This window comes from Canis lupus, chromosome 22 (assembly GCF_003254725.2).
Source record: "Canis lupus dingo isolate Sandy chromosome 22, ASM325472v2, whole genome shotgun sequence".
Lineage (NCBI taxonomy): Eukaryota > Metazoa > Chordata > Mammalia > Carnivora > Canidae > Canis > Canis lupus.
In genome coordinates, this window is record NC_064264.1 from 40,317,444 (window position 1) to 40,344,348 (window position 26,905).

Sequence of the window (26,905 nt, forward strand, 5' to 3'; positions counted from 1 at the left end):
TGTTGCCTCTATTTTCAAATGACTACAAATATGTTCATGAATTTTCAAACCACATCCAAAAAAGAAGATTCCACATTTTATAAGATGAATATCCAGGATATGTTCACATTAACATGTCACCTTCATAGGAACTTAGGGATAAAATTATATAATGTACAAGGGTGTGCTAGAAGAAATGATCCATATAAAGCAGTAATTCTTCTGAAATGTGCTATAAATTGAAGCCTTAAAAATACCTCACGATATAACTCATCTGAATATTAAACTAATAAGGTACACTAAAAATATACTTTAAGTTATCAGAAAAGCAAGAGATGAAGGGTCTTTAAAAGATAGACATTTAAGGAAAATATTCCTTAATAAACAAGAGAGAACAAAAGTAGAGACAAATGTTACAGGTCTCATAATCCATTTGTTAAAATTTTTCCCTCATTTTCTCCTCCATTTTGAGTTTAGAAGACCTTAGACTTTTTATTTGTACTTTGGGACCTAAGTGAAGGAATACCATTATTGAAGGAATTTCCAACCTTGAAATTCTATTCTAATCACTAGTAAAGATATTTCAGCAAGATTAAGACAAGATTAGGAGGAAAATGCTTTTTCCTCATAGCACCAAAAAAAGCAAGTATTATTCTGAATTAAAAAAAAAAAAATGATGGGGATCCCTGGGTGGCGCAGCGGTTTGGTGCCTGCCTTTGGCCCAGGGTGCGATCCTGGAGACCCGGGATCGAATCCCACGTCGGGCTCCCGGTGCATGGAGCCTGCTTCTCCCTCTGCCTGTGTCTCTGCCTCTCTCTCTCTCTCTCTCTCTCTCTGTGTGTGTCTCTCATGAATGAATAAATAAAATCTTAAATAAAATAAAATAAAATAAAATAAAAATAAAAATAAAAAAATGATGTAGTAAAATTTATTTCTAACAAGGCTCTTTCTGGAAAAGTAAAATTATTATATACTGTTAGAGAATTTACATTGATTTGCTTGGTTATAATTTGCAAGACTGATAATAATTACACTGGCGTCCCTGTTTTCTTAAAGATATCTATAAACTTTTCCCTGCACAACCAAAAGGCAATGACTCTACTTCATTCAGCCTTGTAGGCACTTAGAAGAGAGAAAAAAAAAAAGCATCCATTTTTCTTTTGACATTTACATTACCCCTTTTTATAACATTTATTAATGGCTATAATTATTTTACTGTAAGAATAGACAAGCAATGATTTCAAATCTCTGATTTGGCGCACTTCCATGCATTCATTTATATAATTACCATATAAACAGAGGTGTTGTCAAAAGATTTTCAATCTGTCTTTAGATTGCCCTCTGACTAGTGGATGTGATGTTTAGGGCGTGTGTGTGTATGTGTGTGAAAAACCATAAGCAGTTTATTTCCTGTGTTTCTACTCATATGAAAATGTATTTCTGCTACTTTCCTAGATAAATTAAATTTTTAAATCAATTAAAATCCTTTGGATTTCACTGAGTTTTCTGGAACTCAATGCTTAAGTTTTTGTTTGATCAGTTTTATAGTTGAAATTTAAATGAGCATAAACTAATTTTGTATTTGCAGCTAACTTGTTTCCATTGTAATGATACTTACAGAAATTATTTATGCTTTCTCTTGCTTATTTTATAATTTTAAACATTCTCTGAGATAGATTGATCTCTTCATTAATTTGCAGACTCATTTCTCTAATTCATTAAAGTTTCTTTTCATAGTTTTAAAAAAATTCCCCATTCCAATTATTTTATATCTTTCATTCTTATTTATATGAACTTTTGCTTCTCTTCTATACTCTTGTTTCTTCTCCATCCCTTTCTTATATGTTTTATACAACTTCAGGAGCCTCTGCTTTGATTTTTGAATTGGCTTCTGAATCCAGTCTGTTCTGTATTAACCATAATACTTGATTAAACATAGTTTTTAACTTCAAGTTATTTATCCTAATTCTCAAATTTCCTCTTATTTGTCAACTAGCTTCATAGTTATATAATCTTTGGAGTTTTTCACACACAAAAATACATACCTTCCTTTAAATTTATTTTTTTTATTTTTTTTATTTTTTTAAATTTGGTTTCCTTCCTTTAAAAATTATCATGAGTTTTCTTATAGTGATTCTACTTTAAAAAGAGATTTATAAGACTCTGAAGTTGTTAAACTGTTTTGTACTATTACATTTTATGCTCAGTGCTTGTTACTTTTACCTTTGTTTATCTTTATGGGGATACATATTTTTTTAATCTACAATTGAAAGTGGAACTTTGATTTAGAAAACCATGTAGGCTTCTCTATGTAAATGTTTTAAGAACTGACACAGGCTTAAATTCACCATTTCAAAAAATCTCCTATGGAGAAATGGGAGAAAGCCAGATCTGAAAGATTTTTTTGGCATGAAGTTTTAACTTTTTGATTATTAGAGCTTCTTCCCAGTTTGCTCTGGCATAGAAGAGAGAACTTTGCATGGCTCTGCTCTTTGTTCTCATTATGGATTAGCTAAATCAGTGCTTCTTAATCTGGTAAATGATTCTCTGATGATGTGCCTGGAATTTTTTGTGTTTTTCAAATTTGTTCCAGCATTATTTTTTTCTGGCAAAATTCCTTAAAATCTCTGACATTTACCTGCCTCTCTCTCTCCCCATTTTCAAAAAGGTTGAAAATTAGGCCTCTATTTTACCTTCCTGTGATTCATTAAGTAGGAATTCTCATGAAATTTAACATTTGGGGCATGTATTTTTTGTCAAACCTAATTGTAATTGTTTTTAATCCAAAGCCTATTTTTGTTCAGCTTTTCTCATACACATAGTTCCAAAAGCCAAAATTTTGAATACTCTTTTATCTAACTCCATTGGCAAATTTTGTTGTTATTACTTCATGTTTAAAATTTGTCAAATTTTCTTTTCTATTTCTTCCTTAGACCTTCTATCAGATAGGCTCTTAAGCCAATATCTATTGGCTTCACTTCTGATTCAAGTCACAGTTAGAGAAAACAGTTCTGCACCAGCTTTGACATACTTCATACTGAAAGGGTCTCACTTTAGCAGCTGACACATTTCTCTGGCTTATCAGGAACATATCTGATGATGTGACTTGGGGTGTCTTCAGGAGCCCTCTTGACACTTATACATGTGCATCCCCAAGTGCAGCAGAGCCAGTGGCCTAGGTGAAACCTTCAGCCTATCAGAGTAGAAACAGAATGATTATGACTTCTCCATGCCTTCCCTCAGTAGTCTGTTGAGACACATTAATAGGATTCCTCAGAGGTTTATAGAGGATAAGAACACCTATCCCCAACAGGGATTCTTAACTCAAAAATGCATCCTTGTATGGACCCTTCTTCCTACCTTCTCTCATTTTATTCTCACTCCTCTATGAAATCACATTCTAAACAAATAGCCTGTAATCTAGACATTAACCCTAACTGAGCTTTAGGAAGGGAACCCAGTCTGACTGTTGGTACAAAGAGCAGATGCACTGTGCCTTACATTCCATTCTGTAAATGGGCCATATACCTACTTTATACAGAAAGGACCACATTGTGGGGGTAAGTGAGGTGGTGATTAGACCAGGCATACAAAGTGATCACACTTTTCTAGAATATCATGAGTGGAGGATTCTGATAAAGTATATGTGGAAGTTGAAGTGGTGGGTCACCCAGGAATTAATTCCATTAAGACTAAAAACTTGAGGCATGTTGGGCAAGTAAGAAGCTTCCATGGCTGAGATAAAGAGACCCATAATTCTTGCAACTACAAGGATTTCATGGATAAAAACAGGCCCTGATTTTAATTTTAAGAGTGATTGAGAGGCAAAAAATATTGAATGCATAATTTTTGCGGACATCTTATGCCAGCTACTCAGACTCTGAAAAAAAAGTAAGTATGTGATTGGCATATTTCAGGAGATGATTGTGAGAATTTTGAACCTCCAGATCTCATTAATCCCCTAGAGAGAGTAGAGGACTTCTCTTATTTTTGTTGGAGAAGTACAAGATGATACTTGTCTTTGTTGAGGTCCATGTCTGCTTCTGTTTATTTCCTCCCAGACCAATAGTTAGTTAGGTCTCAGCACACACCAACAGGGCAATAGAACTTTTGCTCTAAGGAAGGGTCTTACATGGGGAAGGATTGGAGGTCTGAAGTTAAGACAAACCAGAAGGAAAACAAAGGAATGTGAAGGAATGGATCTTGTTGAAATTGGAAGGGTGGGTAGAATTTAAAACTGGCAAGGAGGAACTTACTGACATGAGAGCACATATTCATGTCTTGTGTTTAACTGCTTACTCAGAGCAATTGGAACTAGTGATACGACTTTGTTGGGATGGTTCCTCAATTGTGTACGTAATCATGGCCTGCTGTAAATGAGATGATATGCTAAAATTGACACAGTAAACATTGAAGAAAGATTCAGAAGGCTAAATAAATTATGGGGATGTTTGAATATCTGTTATATTAAAGTGAAGAATGCATCCTACCTCCACTAAGGCAATAAGAGATGCACTGGTGAGAGTGCCTTGATTTTAGATCATGTCAATGTTTGATATAATATGTAGGGTGGAATTGACTTTAAAAAATGCCACCATGGATCTAGATTCCTTGGTATTAATGGACATGATATATTTTTTTAAGTTGGCAGAGGCCATATTATGGCACTTCAGGATTATACTTATAATATCGGATAACAGATCTGGAGTGGCAAACAGAGTACCTTAATCCTTAGAATTTCCATGGGCAAAATAGTATGGTAGATTAAAAATAGATCCAGATTCTTTGACACCCCTCCCACAGAGAGGTAGAATCCAAACCTTCTTCCCTTCTATCTGAGGGGCCTTTGTGACTTCTTTGACCAATAGAATATGGTAGATGTCTCCCTGTGACAGTTTCCAGGTCCAGGCATTAAGAGACTAAGAACTTCTATATTCTCCTATCTCTTGAAAGATTACTGTAGAAATGTGGGTTTGGAGAAAACTCTGATATGAGAAGTTCAAATCACGTAGGAGGTTAAGAATGAGATGGCTACGTGGAGAGAGACAGACACAAAGACAGATAGAGAAGCCAGTGATCCATAATTACTAGAAATGTGAGTTAAAAAACATCATGGCTATAAATTTATTAGGCTGAGGTGATACGTGAATCAGAGACAGATCAACACGCTGAGACTTTCGGACTTTCCGATCCACAATATTGTGAGCAAACGTAAAACATTTGTTTTAAGCCAATATGTTTTGGACTTATTTGTTAAACAGAAATAGAGAATTAGAACATATGAGTGAACAAGTCTAGTTTAATTTAATGGAACTTTATGGTTGTGTTTTACCATAATTATATTTATTTTCCTGAAAATACTAACAAGTAAGAAGAAGAAGCAAAAGATGTCAGATGCTGCAATGGAAAATTCTGGTCCTTTGCTTAATTTCTAGGTCTAAGACAGTTCACAGACTAAAGAGGAAATTTTATCTTTTAAGGAATCTCTCTACAGTATCACCTCAATTATATGAAATAAGTATATCTCCAATATTTTCTTTTTTTATTCAATATTTTCTTAAATTGCATGTAAGCATTTACCAATGAACTATGCATTAAAGAAAGAAAAATTCTAAAACCTTGTGTATGCTACTGAGTATAGGACCTGAAGAACCAGTTTTATTTATTAGATTATGCAGTAGTTTGTTAGTTTACAGAGCTATAGAGGACTCTGTAGTGGTCCCAAGCTTCAGTGAACCTTTTCTGCCTCTGAAAATACATGGTCCAGCATATCTGCTGGTGGTGGAAACATCCATGGTGAGAATGGATGCTGTGTGAAGTCTCTGGGAAGATTCAAGAGGTGATTTTAAGATTAGACTTTTAGGATTCTCAAGCAACTGTGCATTCTATGGCAGGGAACTACTCATTGTCTGAAAAGCAGCTTCTAGAATGCTATTGGAAGCTAATAGACAATGAGCATCTGACCATGAAACATCAAATGATTACGCAGTGGCATCTGCTCATTATGAATTGAGTGTTTCAGATCTACTAAATAATAAATGTTGAAAGGACACAAAGTTTAAATGATACATTTAATATCAATTCAGCAAACATCATATGATAGAAATGGAACATTCAGGGTAAGGCCGAACAATGTCCAGAAGGCACAATTTATTTTTTTTTATTTTTATTTTTTTAACTTTTATTTATTTATGATAGTCACACAGAGAGAGAGAGAGAGAGGCAGAGACACAGGCAGAGGGAGAAGCAGGCTCCATGCACCGAGAGCCCGATGTGGGATTCGATCCCGGGTCTCCAGGATCGCGCCCTGGGCCAAAGGCAGGCGCCAAACCGCTGCGCCACCCAGGGATCCCAAGAAGGCACAATTTATAAGTACAGGTATTTAGACTTCATGTTACATGTGTTTCTTATAACACCTTTCCTTCAACACATACCTACTCTCTTGTAGATACTCCTTATGATTTGCTTATAGAGGAAGAGATAATCTTCCTTGGTTCATAAATGTAGCAAAATATAATATGTTTATGGAAGCTTACATGAACTATTGATACTGTACAGACCTGGTCACAGGTGCCTTGGGAAATGATGATAAAAGAATAATCCTTTTCTGGGAAATGTGAGAGGAGTTAACCTAGTTATTAACTTCACACAAGGGCAATTGACTTCAAATGAACATACACACTTCTAGACAATAGCTAAAGATTTAACTGATTGGACAGGGGCTAGACATAATTGAGAATTAAATATTGAAAACAAATCAATCTGGAAAAGGAGCAAGTGAATTTGCTTACAGGAGTGAGCACGAAGCATATGAATTTTGGTTTGTCATATTATTGCCCACAAAAGAGCATCAATAAATTGCAAAGAAGACATTTAATAAAGAGTGGACAGAAAGGGTCATTTTCAGCTGACTTCTCTCCTAAGAGCTCAGTGTTTAACAAAAGATTGCAAGATGGAATGGAAGTAGTAGCAAAAAGAGAGGATATACATGGGGAATAAGAACTTGCTTATTTCTCACCTGCTAGGACCTTGGTGCCAAGTTCAAGATGCAGATGTCTTTTATTTAGAGATCCAACAATTTGCCTTTATAGGAATTTACATATACTCCAGACCAAAATGAGTTTTCCCTGCTACCATTGCCTCCACCAACACTACAATGTGAGTATTTACAACATGCCTGATTCATCAGCAAGAGACCCTGTTACATATCACATCACATTCAGAAGCCACATTTAAAGCAATTTAAATATGGGATGGTGATGTAGTCTGTTAAAGATTAAATTAAATCTCCAGCTTTGGGAAACACCCTGCAAAGTTAGGGAGCTTTTATTTGGGTTTAAATATATGTCCTATAACAATAGCCAATATGAGATCCTATGCTCTTCTTTCCCCCAAATCTAGAGGACTTAGAATTAGTCCTCTAGACTATGGAGTGAAGGTAGTATTGGCTCCTCTTGTGTCCTTTTCACAAGCCACCCACTTGTGAAGTATGTGTTCCTTGTCACTAGTAATATAGGCTCTGCCAAGTCTGAGTCCCTGGCTCCCTTTAGAGGAACACCAACTGGCTCATGTGGGCTTTTTCTGCCAATAGATTAAAGGTAAATAGAAAATTTATCATACTGGCTGGAGTTACTGATTCTAGTATCCTTGGAAAGCTAGAAATATGTCATGAACTCAAGAGATTCTCCAGAGTGTCTCTTAATGTTCTGTGCCTGGTGGTAACTGTGAATAGAGCATGCAGTAATGTTAGCCCAGCAAAGGCATGGCCATGAAGGGCTCAGACTTTCTAGGGAAGGAAAATCTTCTGCATTACAGCATGCAAGAATCTCACTCCACTGTAAGGATAGGCTGGGAGTCAGGAAATCTAAAATTAGAGATGTAAAAGGGAGCTGATAAATATTCATTATGACAACCTTTATTTTTTCCTGTCAAAGAAATACCTGAACACCACAAATAATATCTTACATTTTCCGTAGGTTAATAATCCATTTCATTTTCCCTGCTTACATGATACGATGGAAAGTAAGCATGCACTACAATTGTTTCATCTATAATGGACTATTCTGAAAAATCTGGAAAACTAATTTAATTGGAATTTTGAGTTATATTCATTTTTGCTAATGTTCTATAGAAATTACATGTAACACCAGAAGGCATAGATTATAATTGCTGTGTAGTTTTAGCATAGTGTATTTAGAAGAATGAACTTCAACATATGTTAAAAATGATCAGTAAAAAAAAATTTAAAAAAATGATCAGTAAGTTCTTATATTAAAATATGCTTTGAGCTAATTTACTTTGTTTTACAATTAATAGATTATTCACTTGTAATATATTTTCTTCTAGCATTTGCACTTTACATCAAATAGCATTTTTTGGTGTTTTTATAATGAACAAGGCACTTTATGCTATAATTTTCATATTTTAAATAAATAGTCCCTATACTTAATATATATAATTTTAAATATATCTCATATTATCATGTACTATTCTAAAAACTACCACTATCTTCAAACCGTATTGAATTACTGAATTATTGCAATATTGTTTAATATTTTCCACAGATATGCTGTCATTTTACTTTGAATTTTACTAGAACAAGTTGCTCATAAAAATCTTTTCTAGGAAATACTGTTGGATATACAATGAGCTTTCTGATTTTCCAGTTCACTGGCTTAATCCTTACTCCCTCCCTGTGGTTAAAAACATCAAAATCTTACTTTAGTAATACAAAGATACAGTGTCATAAATTATTAGTAAAATGATTCACTGCATTGTAGGTAAATTCTAATTGCATACTGGCAAACACTTGAAATTCTTTGGGTGTATATTGTTCTTTTGTTTCTCAAGGTGCATATGATTATCTTGTGGAAGAAATCTGTATGAGATTTTTTATAAATACACCAAGATTCTAGTTGAAATTAAGCCTATCTGTGACCTTAGATAAATTAACAAACATGCTATAATAAGAGTATCTGTTAGGCGCTGTCAGAAATATGTTGGAAAATCAAGACAATAATGTATAAAAATATTTTTATCATTATGTAAGAATATGTTTGAAAAAATAAATAACCCAGGTCTGCAAAACTCAGCAAATTCATCTGTCTGTTTTCATAGTATAAATAGGGAAACATTTTATATGTGGGAGAGTACAGGACTTGGAATAGGAAGAGCCTCAATTCACTTCAATGATCCTAGAGGATAAATGTCTTTAAATATCTGAACCTTGATTTCTTACTCAGATGCAAAATGTGTATGCAAAATCCACATTTGAAAGAGCACTAGTTGAGAAACTGTTTGAAAGATGCTATATAAATAGTTCTCTCATCTATGGGTAGACTTTTCTGTGGGCCTTGAATCTTATATAATATGAAATAAGAATACACATTATAAATAATATTGGACATACACATTAATATTTGCTTAGGATGAGGAGAAATCACAGTAAATTTTAAAGCAAATATATTGGAATTTTCCACAAATATCACAAAATCTAAAAAAAAGTACCGTTATGTTCTATAATTTACTACCTGACACCTCTATAATATTATTCCCTATGCATTATTTGGGTGAATACTTCTTGATCACCTCTTCCTATGAAAATAACTTGAAATATTTTCTATAGAGATAACATAAAGAAAATTCAGTCTTTTGAAAGATCTTTTCTCCTTTACTACAAACTTCTATCACTACCTACTTTAAACAACACTCAGAAAGTGAGCACAGTATCTGTGCTTAGACTTAGAATGCCAGGAAAGTTGTCACAGTGCCCCTAGAATAAGAACAGAAAGGAAGGTTCATAGATGTAGAACATAGTGAACAAAAGATATTGTAAGAAAAAAATTAAGTCGGAAACATCAGTGTGGGGTTATGTCTCTTATGTTTATCATTATATTCCTGGTTTGTAGCACAGTTCTCGACCCATAAAAGGTACTCAATAAATGATAGTTGAATAAATTAAAAAGTTCATGAATAAATATATCTGGAACTATTCCATTCTCATTCCTGGAAGCAATTTCTAAACGGTGAGTTCTAGCAATAAATTAACTGTAAGTAGACAGGACTGTAACTGTTTAAACATATCTCATGAAAATGAAGTCACAAGAACCTCCTCTCCTCTTGACCATATTATTATTCTTACAATACCTGCATCCACACTTATGCTAATGGATCACAGACTAAGTCTGATGGGGTTGGAGAGGCAGAGGAAGAAGAAATACCATCTTAATTCTAAAATTCTACAAAAACATTATAAAAAGCAAAGTAACCCTATGGCTGAAGCCCTTTGAGGGATCTATTCAATGAGGACCTGTGAAACTTTAACTTCATTTACTTCGTGGTAGATTCACCTCCGAATGTATGTTCTTATTTAAAAAATGTTGTTCTTCTCAAGTACAATGCCAAAAATATTTTTTATGTAGCTAAACAAGTAATAATATTTGGGAAATCCTGACCTTCTTTATTCACTTTTAGTAGATACTACTACCCTCATGTGTAGGCAATGACTGATGGCTTTCAGAATTAGTAACACGAGTCTAATAGACTGAGCACTGTGTTTACCCTAGTGAAAATTCTTCATGAATTCACCCAGTCGCAGCCAGCTCAGTTCTCCTTTCTTTCTTTTGTACTTTAGACCTGGATACATACTTATATATATTGGACTTATCTTGTGATGTTAGATGCCCTTCATCACCTGCAAAGCTTGTGTCCAGTTCATTTTTATAATTTCAATTCTAGCACATTCTTTGATCAAGTATATTAACAAATATTTGCGTAATTAATTAATGAAAGAATACACATGTAGGTGTGTAGATTTTCTCGCAGCATTAAAAACAGTGAGCCAGAATACTGCAGTAGCTTTATAACTGAACCTACTGCTCCCTTGTATCTACTTTTTCCACAGACTATTCATTTTCCATGCTGCATTTATTATATATGTAAGCCATATAATGTCACCACTTAATCTTTGCATTGGATGCTGTTCCATATCTACTCCATCTTGTAATAAGAGCCATATCCCTTTCTCTTAACTAGAGAAAGGTCCTGCAGAACTCCTGCCTCTCACTTTGAGATCATTTCTTTCCATCTTTACCTTGGTCAGTCCTTTCAAACTCCACTGACTGTCTGACTTTCCTATAAACATAGCATGTGCGTTCCCTCATTAACTTGCTCTACCTTTTTTCAGGTTTATATGGATACTATATGAGCCTCACTGCTTTTTTATCTTCAGGATTTAGCAAGTATAACATTTTTTTTTCCCATGAAGGCATTTCCTGATCATTGTATCAAAAGTATTTTCTCCTCAGAGTCATTTCACCTTATTCTCTTTTTGTTATGGTGTTTGTCTCTCTCTGAAACCACCTTGTCCATTTAATATTGTCAGATATCTTTCAACTTTGGAAATCAGCCCCTCAAATGCAGGGACCATTTCATGTTCACTTTGTGCATACTATGTTCCCATTGTTTAGAAGAGTGCCTCACACAGAATGCTTCCCAGTGAATATTTATCAAATGAATAAGTAAATGATTCACTAGCTAAATAGCCATGACATGCATAATTTATTTTCAGGTAGGATGTTATTCTGAGACAGATTGCACTTTAAATTCTAAATTTAATTTCTGCACTTGGATCTTATTATCTAAGATATGTTGCTAAAGAGTATAGAACTGAAAATCCTGTATTCTAAAATTGTACTGTGATATCATTTTAAATTTATCCAACTATTGTTTTTATAAAAACCATTGGATTTTTTCATCCTTTTATGTTATACAATTTATTTAAAGAGAACGGGGATATGAATGAGTTTAGGATTAAACGAGGCCAGAGTGCCATTTAATTGTTCCCACAGAAGGAATAACAGACCTTTTTTGTAGTAATATGAAGTCCCAAATTATTTTGCTGTCGCACAATTTAAAAAAAAATAAAAATAAAAATAATTGCTGAATCTATTACCCTATTTCATTCATCAGGTGTTACTAAAATTAAAGAATAAATTAAATAAATAATAAATAATTAACCTTAGAGTTATAACTAAATTACTTAAAAATATTAGGTGCATGCATACAGTAAAAATAATAAGATGCATTTGCCTTAAAAAAAACCTCATCAAGCATTAATGTGAATAATAAATTTTCCCCAATGTGAATAATAAATTTTCCCCACTTTTAAAGACACTTCTGTTGAGAACACATTTTTCAAAGACCAAGATCTATTTATATAAGAAGCAACATTTACAAAAGTATTCAGAGACTTAAATCAGTAAATATATCTCTAACATCCTCTTAAATCTTTTGTCATAGATCGAGGGCACTTAAATGCAAATTTTATATTTTTTTTTTCTAAATTGTCAGTGAGCAGAGACACACTATAGGAATAAAAAAAAAGATGAGGGCTGTGAAGACCCACAAGATATTAGACATAGAATAATAATAATGATAAACTTCTACACAGAAATGTTATTTAAGTCTCTCCTCCTGTATTTTCATTAGTTTTCTAAAGAATAACATAAATTTGAATATATAGTAGTTTAAAATTCATTTTATTTTGTACTGCTTTTCTCTTTTCTTTAAAATGCTTATATTTAACTCATGTGTATTGAATACTACCCTTGTCTTGCTCAAAACACTGTTTTCTATTTAGTTTAGCACAAATTTATTAGGCTAGTCACTTACTTAGGTTTATAAATATGAATAAATTGTCCTTCCTGGCCTCAAAGATTTACAAAAACCATGAAGAGCCAGACATATTAAAATATCATACATGAGGCTTGGATTAGGACTTCAGAAGAATAACACATAATCCAACTATTCATGTTTTGGGTGGAGAGTGATTGGTGTTAGGTTGTTTTATCAGGGGTTGTTTACTAAAGGCATGAAAGCCATGGTCTCTTAAAGGATTGGGATAAGTGGATCACTGATAACTAGGGATAGAAACACCTCTCATTCACATGCACATATACCAGAGAGTGAGGAACACAAAGATGCTGTTGTAAGTGGAAAGACACAGATGCAAAATAAGTGTCTACTTAGAAAGACAGACAATTTGATATCTTATAACCAAAACATAATTTTAGGAAGTGGGCAAGGGCCATTTTAGGCTTTTTTTTTTTTTGTATGCCATTCTTGAGATGTTAAGATGGATTGTGGCTAATCACATTTACATTTTTTATAGATTGTTCTAGTAACACTAAGGAAGGTGAGCAATATATAAACTTAAAGAAAAGGACTGGTTAGGAAAGTCTTAAAGGGCATGGGAGCATATAAGAAGCTGGAGACTCAAACATTATCATTTAATCCTCATAATACCCCACTTGAAATTTAAAAAAAAAGTTCCCCCCTTTTACATTTAGATACAGAGAGATTTCATTGTTTTATCTGATTCAGTTATCCTAGGAATACACGCAAAATTGCCAATCCAATATATTTTTCCAGGGAGTTATAATAGTACTTTTTCAGCAACGAATACACATGCTCAACAATGACTGATTCCAGATTTTCTATTTGGGACAATACTAATTTCCTGTGGTCGAGAATTGCTAAACTGTCTTTGAGAACCCACTGCTTCAGGAGACTCAAATCATAGGTTGCAAATGGTCTGCTAGAGATTGTTCCAGATCACCCATCTTAAGAAATGACAGTACCCTGCTTCTTAGTGTTTACTGTATATTGAATTAATAATGGAATGCTTATTGGGCCTTTCATTCTTACGCTTACTCCCTTTGAAATAATTCTTTGCAAGGACACTTTTTTTCTAAACATGGAAGTGTTCTTGTCTTAACTCCATGCAAGTAGAGAACACTAAGTCACAACTTTAAGGACAAGGGAAAAAAATAAACTTAACTTTCAAGCTTTCCAGAGTAAAATGTTCTGATCTTTCTCTTCTCTCAACAAACCACTTCTGCCTCCATCACAAACTTTTCAAATCACTATTTTGATCACACCAACAGAAAGCTCCATGCTTACATATGCTCATGCTCTCCTTATCTGACTATATAGTGATAAGTTTAGGAACCATGTCAGGGGTGAAAGTTTAGAAGACCACATAACAATCTAGTATTTCTTTTTAGTTGAGAAAAATCAATAATTCTGTGTATTTATCCATTTTTGGCAGAGAAAAGATTTAAAAACTCAAAAGGGCATTAAGATACCTAATTATTTTAATTTAAATGCATTTTGCCACATCCTGATGACTCATGAAAAAAATGTACATGTAAAACTAGTTATACATATGTATTGTGGCTGCTGTTTATTTATGTACTATGATCTATTTGTTTTAGGCTTTGCTTAGTTTTGGAGACTTTCCTTGTTCAACTGTTATATAATTCATTTCAAATCACACTCAAGGAGAGTGATGATTAAATCTATGCCAGGAGTCGGAAAAGATTTAGAATCTCTGTGAAGATTAGAAATTAGAAATAGAACATATAGATCCTGTTTGGAACATTAACTTTATCTAATTATACTTCTCTTAGAATATGGTTCAATTTCAACTTTCACTTTTTTTTTCTACTCTAGAGAAATCAATTCATGATTTCTTCTAGCAATTCTATGAATAAAGATAAGCTACAAGATTATTTCTCCTTTCATACTTTAAAAAATAAAGGTATGTATTTGTTCCATTTAATCACTTTACCTTTTGCATTTATAGAGCAAATCTAGCCAGTCTTATATGTAATTTAAAGACCCACTAATGAAATAAAGGACCATTAATTAAAAAAAAAAAAAAAAAGGAAAGGGAGAGGGTATTACAGGACTAAAAATATGAAGAGATAGGAAAATCAAGAGCATATTGACCTTCATGGAATACTATTTAGGTTCTTGGATATGTTTCCATACAAATTTCCACATAGTTTTATTCCCCATGCTATCTTTAGAAGCTTTCTCTTGGATTAAAAGAGCTTTTAAAAAAATATCTGAACATATTTTATAATTACATATTTTTCAAATTTTGAAAGATAGTAGGTTTTAAATTTTTAAAAAAAATTTGGTCATCATTCACTTGTTTTTGATGGATTTCTCCCCCATGAAGTTACCATTAAAAGTCATTTACTTTTTAGTAAATGAGAGCTAAATCAGGATTTGGTAAACTTTTGCATAAAAAGCAAGATAATAAATAATCTAGGATTTGTGGACCATATATTTTCTGTTACAACTACTTAACTCTCTCTTTGTGCATTAAAGCAGCTGTAGACAATAAATAAATGGATTTTGTGTTTCAGTAAAATTTGATTTACATAAAGAGATGGCAGGCCAGATTTGGCTTGTAGGCCATAGACTGCCAAGCCCTTCCTTAAATTACTTCATTGTATATGCAGCAAAAACATACATAACAGAAACAAAATATTGCTAATAAATTTAGTTGTAAGGATAACTATCATTTGCTTGAGTCAAAGTACATTTGAGTTGGATTGATAAACTCTATACTTACGCTCATTTTGTTCTTAATAGAAAAAGATAAATAGCACAAAAATAGTATGAAGGGTACAAGAACCTGAAATTGTTTTATCAGCTTTGTGAATTTGAAACCTTCTATTTACTATATAGCAAAACATCTTTAATTCTAGAAGCCATAAGTTTTTAAATTTCTTTTGAGTACACTTTTCACTTATGCCTAATAATATTTATCATTCTTATTTTTAAATTTCTAAAAAAATATAAAATTAAAATTCTAATTTTTGAGCTGACATAAAGTACATAAGAAAAATTAAGGTTTGGGTGCCTGGGTGGCTCTGCCTTTGGCTCAGGATGTGATCCCAGGGTCCTTCCTTCATTGAGCTCCCCATAGGGAGTCTGCCTCTCCCTTTGCCTATGTCTCTGCCTCTCTGTCTCTGTGTCTTTCATGAATAAATAAACAAAATCTTAAAAAAAAAGAAGAAAAATTAAGGTTTTAGAAGTTTCACTTTTGGTAAACTTTTTTGTGATATAAAACAGTGACAGGGTGCCTGGGTGGCTCAGTTGGTTAAGACATCTGACTAGATTTTGGCTCAGATCATGATCTCAGGGTTGTGAGATGGAGCCCTCATGTTGGGCTCTGACCTGGGCGTGGAGTCTGCCTAAGATTCTCTCTCCCTCTCCCTCTACCCCTCCACTACTCCCTCTCTTAAAAACAAAAACAGAAACAAAAACAAAACAAAACAAAAAACATTGTCTTCATACAATAATTGTTTAAATGTATCTGTAGCATAAGAATAGTAGTGTATCTGTTTTTTTTTTTTTTTTTTTTTTTTGCTGCCTTAATAAATTACTGTGCATATTGTAGCTTAAATAAGCACTCCTAATACTATCTCATGCTTCTGTAGGTCAGAAGTATAATTACAGCATAGCTCAAATACGTCCTCTGCTTGAACTCTCACAAGGTCAGAATCATGGTATTGACAGAACTGTGTTCCTTTCTGGAGACTCTGGGGAAGAATCTGCCACCAATGTCACTGAGTTGGCGGACTACATTTAAATTTAGATTTAGGCCCCTAGAAGCTGCTTGCATCCCTTCTCCTGCTTCCCTGGGTCCCCTTAGGCAGCAGCAGGAGGGATCCCCCTCACACTTTGAATATCTTCCTTCCCTGGCCCATTGATGTAATCCAGGATAAACTCCCTTTTTTGAAGCCCTTAACTTCAGTTATATCTGCAAACCCCGTTTTATCATGTAACATAAAGTGTGAACAGTTTCCAGGGATTAGAGGGTGGGTATCTTTGGCAAAGCATTCCGCCTTCTGCAGTTAGTGATCGGTTGAACACCAGGGTGTCTATGAATCAGTTTATGAAACAGATCATTTCTCTTAACTTCAAAGTGTCATTTACCATGTTCCTTTTCTCCAGCTTCAGAAATAACCATTATTCTGGATTTTGTGCTTACTATTTTTAACAAAAATGAATTTTATGTTTAATGAGTAGTGCACATTTTCAACTGTAGTAGATGATAGGGAGGGTGATTGTATAAATTTATACAACAGCAAAGCAGTATGTGTGTGTTTTCATTCATTATAGTGAATACTCACCAAAAATCAATATTTTGCTTAAAATGTTTAACAATCTATAAAGATGATGGATAGGACATGTGATTTATCTAAACATCATGGGAATTATGAACCCCTTTTTATATTGTTATTGTATTCACATTTTTTCTTCAGATAAATACCAAATTTTTATTAGCTTACTGACTCTTTTCTTCTTTCTCTCTAAAAATACTTTAGAATTCCTATCACATACATTCTTGATGTTCTTTCTCAGTTTACCATATGCTTTAACTTCCTTTAATGTCCATGCAGAACAAAAAAGTGAGCAGGATAGGAGAGATGGGAATGGAGTGGAAGAGCTGCACAGAGAAACATTCTCTGAGGATATTTCTTGAATAGATGTGATTTTAGAATTGTGTTAACATTTCACATGGTCAAACAGTAAATGAAAGGGAAGAGGGAAAACAAAAAAAAATAGATTTAAAAAATAATTATTTCACTTCACATTCACAGAAATATTTTTATACTTTTTTTTTATACTTTTCTATATTAAGTTTATAGTTTTGTTTCAAATACTAAAAATTCAGCCTATTTCATCATTTTGTATCAGGAGGTATACAATTGCATGTTTTCCCATGAAGAGAGCTAGTTAGTTGCCTAACTTCATCTATGAAAGAAATGCTTCTTGCCCAATTGATTTGCCTACGGCTGATTTTGAGCACTCTGTTCTTTCTACATTGCTCTATTGGTCTGTTGTTGTGACAATAATATGCCATTTTATTACTTTGCCTTTGAAGTACAGGCAATCCTTTGGTTCTGATTTGCATGGTTCTGATCTGCATGAATTTCAGTGAACTGTAAATTAAATAACACCAGTTCTCCAACCACACCATTCAAAATTTAGTTACCTGGGTTGGGTAAATTAATTGTGAATAATTGCATAAGTACAGACTTCACTGCTAGCTTTTCACTTCACTTACCACTAAGCACATTAAAGGTGCACATCATGATCAGAGACCAATCATCTCACTTCTTCAAAGTCTGTTGGTGATCAGTCACAGTAAATCTGTTTTTCAGGTTACACACAGCAAAGCATGTTTATTAATTGTGCTTCTCACTGTCTCATTGATATATGACATTTCATAAAAAATGTTTAAAGAAGCAGTTGTTTAATAAAAATGAAAGTGCAAAAAAAATGAAAGTGCAGTAAAGAAATGAAAATAGATAATGCTGGAAATGAACCAAATGTAGATGGAGTTATAGAAGAAATAACTGCCCATAAGAATATGGACACTGTTGCTGTTGGAGACACTGTAGATATACAACCAGAGGAACTTAGTGAATGTGAAATTATTAGCATCAGTGAGAAAAGTCATTTGATGAATAGGATGAAGATATTCCAGAGGAGGTGTCACCAGCCAGAATGTTCATATGAAAGAAACTCACAGAGTATTTCAAGGCCTTGGAAGTGAAAAGGATAAAATATAGGAAGCTGATCCAAACTTAAAAAGAAGTATAACAATCTTCAAAGCATAGAAAAGATGTTCACTCCATACCATGAGTTATATGACAGAAGAGGAAGTCAAACAATATTCAAACTATTCTTGATATTTTTTTACACCTATGCAAAACACTTTAACTCAATATATCTAATGCTTTATGTTACAGTGCAGTGAATATTAATTTCATCATTTTTATTCCTGTATATATTTTAACCAACACTTGAATTTAATATTTTAAGAAAAAGAAAAGTCTTAGAAAAATAGTAATTCTTCCTATTGATTGTTTAGACTGTTTTCATGATTATGGCCTGTTGCTAATGTATATGTGTGTGTGTGTGTGCATGTGTGTGTATGGTCCTGCAGCACTGTGAAAAATGAGGGCTACCTGAATATTCTAATATTTGGTAGGACAAGTTCCTCACTTTCTAAAATAAGAGTAACTAGTTTTTGTGATCTTTTATTTTTCCATTTGAATTTTAATTAGAGTTTTCAACTTTTTGAAAAACCCCACGGGATTCAAATTAGGATTGCATTAACTCTGTAGCTTAATTTAGGTAAAACAAACATCTTTATGATATTAAGTCATCTCATCCAAAAGAATTTAATATGTATCAAGTAATTCAGACCATCATCTGTATCCTTTACCATGAATCATTGAATCTAAGTTTCTATTGGTTGGAAGATATGCTCTTATTGGCAATTAAGAAAAAAAAAACACTGTTAATTAAATTATGACATAATGTTTTCATACCTCATTGATGATAAGACATTCCAGATTTGAGGATGTTATAAAATGGGAAAGTTTAGAACACATAGCATAATTTTTAGAGTTTTAAAGTTTTGTCCTTGGAGATATCGTAAGTTTTTAGTTCAACTAATTCTGTGATACTTTATAACATAGAATCTTGTGAATGGTATTTTGTGTTTGATAAGTTTTGTAGTTATTTATTGTTGATGTTGAAAAATAATATTATATTTTGGGTCTGATTTTGAATTTGGCAAATATGTGAAAGTCTCTTACTCTAATAGTTTGTATTTTGATTATATTGAGATTTTGTATATAGATTATATAGTCCCTAATTAACAACACCTTTATTTATTTTATCTAATTCTTATCTTCTTATCTCTTCATTATTCTCCTCTTCATAATGCTGACCAGAAGTGCCATGATTTATTAAACGTAATTTTGATATGAGTGATCTTTGCAATAACATTAGTGAGAGCTTTAGGCAGCCTGTTTAGAGAAGGAAAGTTGTCCAGATTTCTACTTGGTCCTAAGAGTATGTATTAGTAACAAATAGGAGCCAGTAAGACTAGAAAGTTATGAAAAAGTTTCCTTATAATTTTTAAAGAGTTTTTAATTTTTGTGTAGGATTTCTTCAGTAGGACCTTATTTCTTTATTAACTTGAATTAAGTGGCCCAGAAATTGTGATCTTAATTATAATTGTGATTTGTGCATTTTTTATTGTTCTGTATATTATCTTTTATTAATGTCCTTTGATTAAATATTAAATATTGAAAAGCAAAAATAAATAAATATTGAAAAGATGTAAAATTTGTTAAATGTTATTATATATTTAAATAGGATTTAATCCCAATTACAGAAGATTTGGGCTATGTGATATATCATATATACGATTGTTTTCTAGGGAAAAAAATAGAAAAATAAGCCAAAGGTGTATTAACAGTATTGTTAGATAATAAAAAGGTCATTATTCTAATTAAGGTCAATAGTACCTTAGATGATGATTTAGAATTTCATCACATAGCCTATAATAATAATAATAAAAATACAGATGAAGTGGAAGCTAATGTATTAATATAAAATATTATAAGTAATGTATTATGGAAAACATCCAAAACTTAAAAGGAAAAATAGAAATACTAGATTTCAGAAATTGCAAGAATTCTTTATATGTTAAATAATACACATGTAAACAATATGTAATTTCCCTTTGTATTAATATTTATAGTTCTAAAGAATGTGGGTAAAAATCTCTTAAATATCCACTCTTGTAAAGAGGTTATGTATATCATCATATATCTGCTTAGCAATGAAGCCACTAAGAATTATGATTACATTAAAATTAACTACATAGAAAATGTTGGTGAAAATACATATACCAAGATATCTGTACTCTGTGATCTGAATTATATAAAAATATGTATTAGCAAATCAGGTAATTATATTATTCAACATTTTTACTCTTTGGCAAATATATATTTTCTAATTTTTGCATTTTATTTAATGTATTTTCTATATTATATATTCTTGTATACTAAGAAAATCAATAAAGAGAAATATAAAAGAAAGATCTTTTTGGTCTCCCAATGTGCCCTTTACAATGCTCTTTAATTTATTAAATATAAGTTCTGAATGTTTTTCACTCTTCATTATCCGTATTATTCTCATTAATTCAGTCATCTCAGTTATTTTTTCTATTATTTTTATCATTGTTATTTTTGTTGTTGTTTTAAGTATACTGTTAAGAATACATGTTCCAAAGCCAGAAAAACAGTCTAGCTTTTTTAACCATCTAGACTTTCTAAAATGAGGGCATCCAAGATTAGTTAAAAAATGAAATTCACTGAATCTTCATTAAACTACATATTTTTGAGATATAAACTACCTGAATAATTCAGTGGTACATTTCTACAATGCTGAGACAGTATTTCTCAATTAAAAGAACCAAGACATATTAATATCTATCATAATCCCAACTGCTCTCATAAGCAATGGTGACCTGTTACATCTTAGTATAATCTGTATAATATAAATGAAAAATATGGTTATGATTAAAAAATACCTAACTTACTAAGTTTATTATTTCTTTAGATTTTGTTAATTTGTAAAGGTTGTTCTGGTCACATTTTTGTTTTTGTTGTTAAGATTTCATTTATTTATTTGTTTGAGAGAGGCAGGGGAGGAACAGAGGGAGAGGAACAAGCTGACTTCCTGCTGAGTGCAGACCCTGTAGCAAGTATTGATGCCACAACCCTAAGACCATGACCTGACCCAAAAGCAAAAGTCAGATGCTTAACCAACTGAGCCACTCAGGTGCCCCTGGTCACATTTTCATACTGTGATAAGATAGTGCTAGCAATTAGGGTAACTATCAACTAAAAGGAAATCATGAATTTACATTGTTATTCAAGTAAAAAAAAAATTAAAAAACAAATTTATTTTCACATTTTGAGTGGGCAATAAAATTGTTATTAAAATGATGGTTTTCAAAACAGACAAAAATAGACAAATATTGAGAGGAAAATATTTTTTAATTTAATTGATAGATTCACAAACATAGATTGTGACTATTTCAATCATTCAGTACAGATTAAAAACTATTTTTGCCAAAACTGTTTATTGGAGGCATAGTTTAATTTTCTAATTGTTGAATTTTCAAACTGGGAAATGAAAACTTTTGTTATAATCTCACATTTTTGCTTCATTTCTCTAACACCTACGGGTAAATTGCACTCTACTGTACATTCAATTATTTCTTTCACTTTCCCACCGAAGTATCCACTTTCCCTTCTTGTAATATTTGTTATTAAAGTGGGAAAAATCAAAGCTCTACTTAATCTTCTTTATTAGTATCAAGATATCTTTTTCAGTCTGGATAAATGATCTTCATACAAAACTATGATCTCCCCAAAAAACATTTACTGTGATTTTTATTTGGAGCATAATCAAAATTTAAAACAAGAGTAATCAAAGAGCTGAGTGAAGTAAGTCAGTCGGAGAAGGACAAACATATGTTCTCATTCATTTGGGGAATATAAATAATAGTGAAAGGGAATATAAGGGAAGGGAGAAGAAATGTGTGGGAAATATCAGAAAGGGAGACAGAACGTAAAGACTGCTAACTCTGGGAAACGAACTAGGGGTGGTAGAAGGGGAGGAGGGCGGGGGGTGGGAGTGAATGGGTGACGGACACTGGGTGTTATTCTGTATGTTAGTAAATTGAACACCAATAAAAAATAAATTAAAAAAAAAAGAGTAATCAAAGAAATCTAAACCCTTGATAAGATGATTTATTTTTGTATATTTTTATACATAATAATAATTTCATAAAGTGATCAATTTAACTCAATACATAGGCCCAGGTATTGTTAACTATATCTATTTTGTTGTATAAACTGAAATGCATTAAAATACAACTACTGAATGTATGAAATTACAGAAGCAAAACATAAATAATGTCCCATTTTTGGCATTAAACATATTCTCATTTTACCCTTTTTGTTATCTGAATCACAGAATACCTCTGAATTCTTTATTGTTAAATGTCTTCTAAATATACATTCCATTTTGAGCATATTTATTATATCTCTACTTGGTTTTAGATTAATAAAACAATGGATTCACATAAAGCCTTCAAAAACGTATTAGTGACAATTATATAGGATGTTTTTCTTATCATATCTTTGTCATTTTTATGAAGATGTAGGTGGATGGGGATTTTGATTATACTCACATATTTACTTAGGAATTAGTTGTTCAAGTACTCATTTTTTTTTCATATAAATTCCACAAAATGAAAATGTGGAACAATTACTAAAAATTAATGGCATCCCAGTATCGTAACTGATTAGTGATGAGATTATGTTGCTTAAAATCTGTCAAATTTACATTCTCTTTATTATTAGTTAATAATCATTGATTACTGTTCACAGTTATGGTCAGTTCTTAAAGTGCAACTCAGATGCCAAAAGACATATCTACCTTGACATTTATTAGTTTAATATCTTGAATATTATAAGTCATGTTCAAGTATCCTGAACAATTAAATATTTTTGACCTATTGAGTTTAAACAGAAAATATAGCCAATACAATGAATTTAAAAATGAATGTTTTGGAAGACTGACTTAGGACATAACATAAATTATCTCTGCATATTTTGAATAACTTCCAAAAATGATTTCATATCACTACTAGCTTAATTGAGAAGGTTTCCATTTGCCTACAGAAACACTGAGTATACTAATAAAGTCTCATCTCATTCCATTCAGAATGATGAATAAGTCTAAAGACATAAAAAAAAATAATATATTAATCAGAGTCACAAGGTTTGTGATATTTCTAAATGGCTGAATCATTTATATATCTACCAAAGTTTTATGCCCTTCCAAGTATGGGTACACTAAGCATTTTTTTCATAAGTGTTTAACTATCTTCTCACATACTTCTCAAAATATGGAACTGATGGATGGCATTCCTGTCACTTTAAATTACACATATATCTTACAATTTGCTATAAAACTTTATCTTTAATAATTCAATAAGTAATTGATAAAACTTCCAAATAGTATTTAAGCCTTTCAATAATATTCCATTTTATTCAGTAAATATTTTATCATATTCTTAGTTTGTAATTATAGCTATATATATAATTATATAATTATGGCTATATATAACTATTGTTATAGTTACAACTACATATAATATATACTATATATGGTTATTCTTTAATATATAGTTATATATACATATACTTTACATGTGTCTCATAATCCAACCACTATGCCAACAAAGTCTCATAAAAACAGCAATATAAGGGGATCCCTTGGTGGCTTAGCCATCCTGCCTTCGGCCCAGGGCGTGATCCTGGAGTCCCGGGATGGAGTCCCACATCGGGCTCCCTGCATGGAGCTTGCTTCTCCCCCTGCCTGTGTCTCTGCCTCTCTCTCTCTGTATGTTCTCATGAATAAATAAAATTTAAAAAAAAAAAACCAGCAATATAAGAAAACACTATACAGTATTAAAATATTATGGCTTAGGAATGTCTATCTAAAGAAAACGACTTACAGTTGAATGTTAACTTTATCACAATGTTCATAGCATTGCATTGTAAGACAAAATACAATTAATTAAGCTAAAAGACATGCAATACTCTAGGAGAAGATGTTTTTATTTGTATATACTAAGTAAGACTAAGAGTGACAGAATATAAAATTAATAGATGTGTTAACGAGATAGGAGTTTATTTCTCCTTCACATACATTAAGTCCAAAAGTAATCAGTCCAGGACTGGCTTGGCTGATCATACCTCTATTTGGGACCGAACTCCTTCTACATTCCTTGTTGCTCTGACTTCCGTACTCACATGTGTCTCATAGTCCAGCCACCCTGCCAACATTTAAGTAGCAGGAAAGAAGATATGACAAAGAAGGGCCTACCTCTTCCCTTCGGCGACTATATCAAATACCCCAGTCTACATTTCCTTTTACAACTCATTAGGCAGAATTTAGTTTCATGGGCACAACTAGCTGACAGAATTACCATGGTTTTATCTACAGCTGGAAAGACCTATTGAGGGAAAGGCAGAAAAAAACATCAAATTTATTAGAAGAATTTGGTTTTTTAGCACATTGCTGGTCATTTGTCTTTCATACTTTATATATTATTTGCATGTGTGATATATTTTTCAAAAGATTTGCTATGAAGAAATTTGGTGTCTCTATAACTATTTTTTTTTTAATTTATAATAGTCACATAGAGAGAGAGAGAGAGGCAGAGACATAGGCAGAGGGAGAAGCAGGCTCCATGCACCGGCAGCCTGACGTGGTATTTGATCCCGGGTCTCCAGGATTGCGCCCTGGGCCAAAGGCAGGCGCCAAACTGCTGCGCCACCCAGGGATCCCCCTCTATAACTATTTTAAGCCCATGTTTTCATAAAAGAAATATTTTCTTGTGATTTCTTTTTTTTCCTTTCTAGAAGATATTTACTTATAAATTCATTATAATCCATAGAAATAATGTAAATAATACAATATCTTTAAGTCAAATATTTGCTTTTACTAGAAACAAGTAGGACATTAACATGTAGATGGTAATAAGCCAAAGTAATCTTTTTGTCGCTGTTGTTAATTTTTATTTATTTAAGTAATCTCTACACCCAACATGGTGTTTGAACTCAGGACCTGGAGATCAGGAGTCCCATGTTCTTCCAACTGAGCCAACCAGGTATCTCAGTAATTTTTTTTCTTAAGTGGCATAATTTGAATAACCAATATATTAAGAGGTTGTTTGGTTATATCTAATGCCCAAATCACTTTAGTTTGTGGTTTAGGTCCCTCATTTATGTGGGATACCTTCCTTGTCCATTTTTTTTTTATGACAATGTTTTTTTTTTTTTTTTAATTTCCAGAAAATGCTTATATATTTTCTAATGCTGGTGGCTGTATTTTTTTATCTGCCAATTGATCAATTCAATGAAACTATTGTTCTACAAATCATATTTTCTGCTATTGAAATCTACTACTCTTGCTCTTGTTTTGTTTCATCCAAAGTTGACAAACTTATTTAAATCAATCCTCATCCCTGCCCCAGGAAGCATTCACATCAGGCTGGGAAATTTAGCAATAATTTACTGAACATTCAACAGTACCAAAAATAATTTTTATATTGTATACCTTAAAATTGAGATGAAATATAATTTATTCTAATAACATAATAAAGAGATACTAAATGGACCCCCTCATTGGGAAATTCAATGCCTTACCCCATTTTTGACACCAAGTAAAACTCAAGTACCCTCAGAACCAAGAAGTGCCTATGCACTTATGCAAGTTTTGAGTCCTATCCATGTACAACATTCAAGCAGAGAATACATTTATGGTTTCAAAGAGTCCTGTATTCTCTTGCCAACTATACAACTACAGTCTAAGACTATTTGTGGATGTCCACAGACTCCAAGGAAAGGAGCTACATCAGAACTACAAGATTGGCTTTTAGAGTTGTCTGGACTTGAAAAAGATTACCCAATAAATAAAATTATTGGTAGGTTGTTATTTAAAACTTTAAAACTTAATTAAAAGACTTGATTGCAATTAGAAGCTTTCTTCAGCTGATGTCTGTCAGGGCACACCAAAGATTGGATGACTCACTGATTAATACTGACTTGAGGGCTTTAATGGGATAGAAGAATGTTGGGTAAATGCCCTTGTAGCTTTCAGGCAGCAGTTTTGTCTCTGACTGAAACTTGGGACTGAAGGTTCAGCCTGTGTTGTTCCTCTCACTTTCAGGGTGGTTGTGATCTCAATAACCATCAAAACGGTATTTCCTGTTTCTGAGAGACCTGCATTGATTAGTCAGGGTTCACAAGGAAGGAGAAATAGAAAAGGAGACAACGTAGAAGACAAAGAGGTAACTGGGGGGGCCCTCTCTTATCTTTGCTTTAGGCTTTTATACCTATAAAGATACAACGTATTTAATGGTGGAATTTTCAATTCAAAAGTAAATTTTTTGCTGAAATTCATTATAGATGTATGTTTTTGAGGAAAAAAAAAAAGAAACTTTCCATAGTATAAGAGACTATGCTTTGACATCTGTGTGTTTATATTTTTCTACCTTAAAGATAAGTGATCCAAAGGACAACACAAAATTTATCAATGATCCTGACTCTATTCTTACGCAGTAAATATCAATAAAATTAATGTGAATATGAAAGAATTTACCTAGAATGTT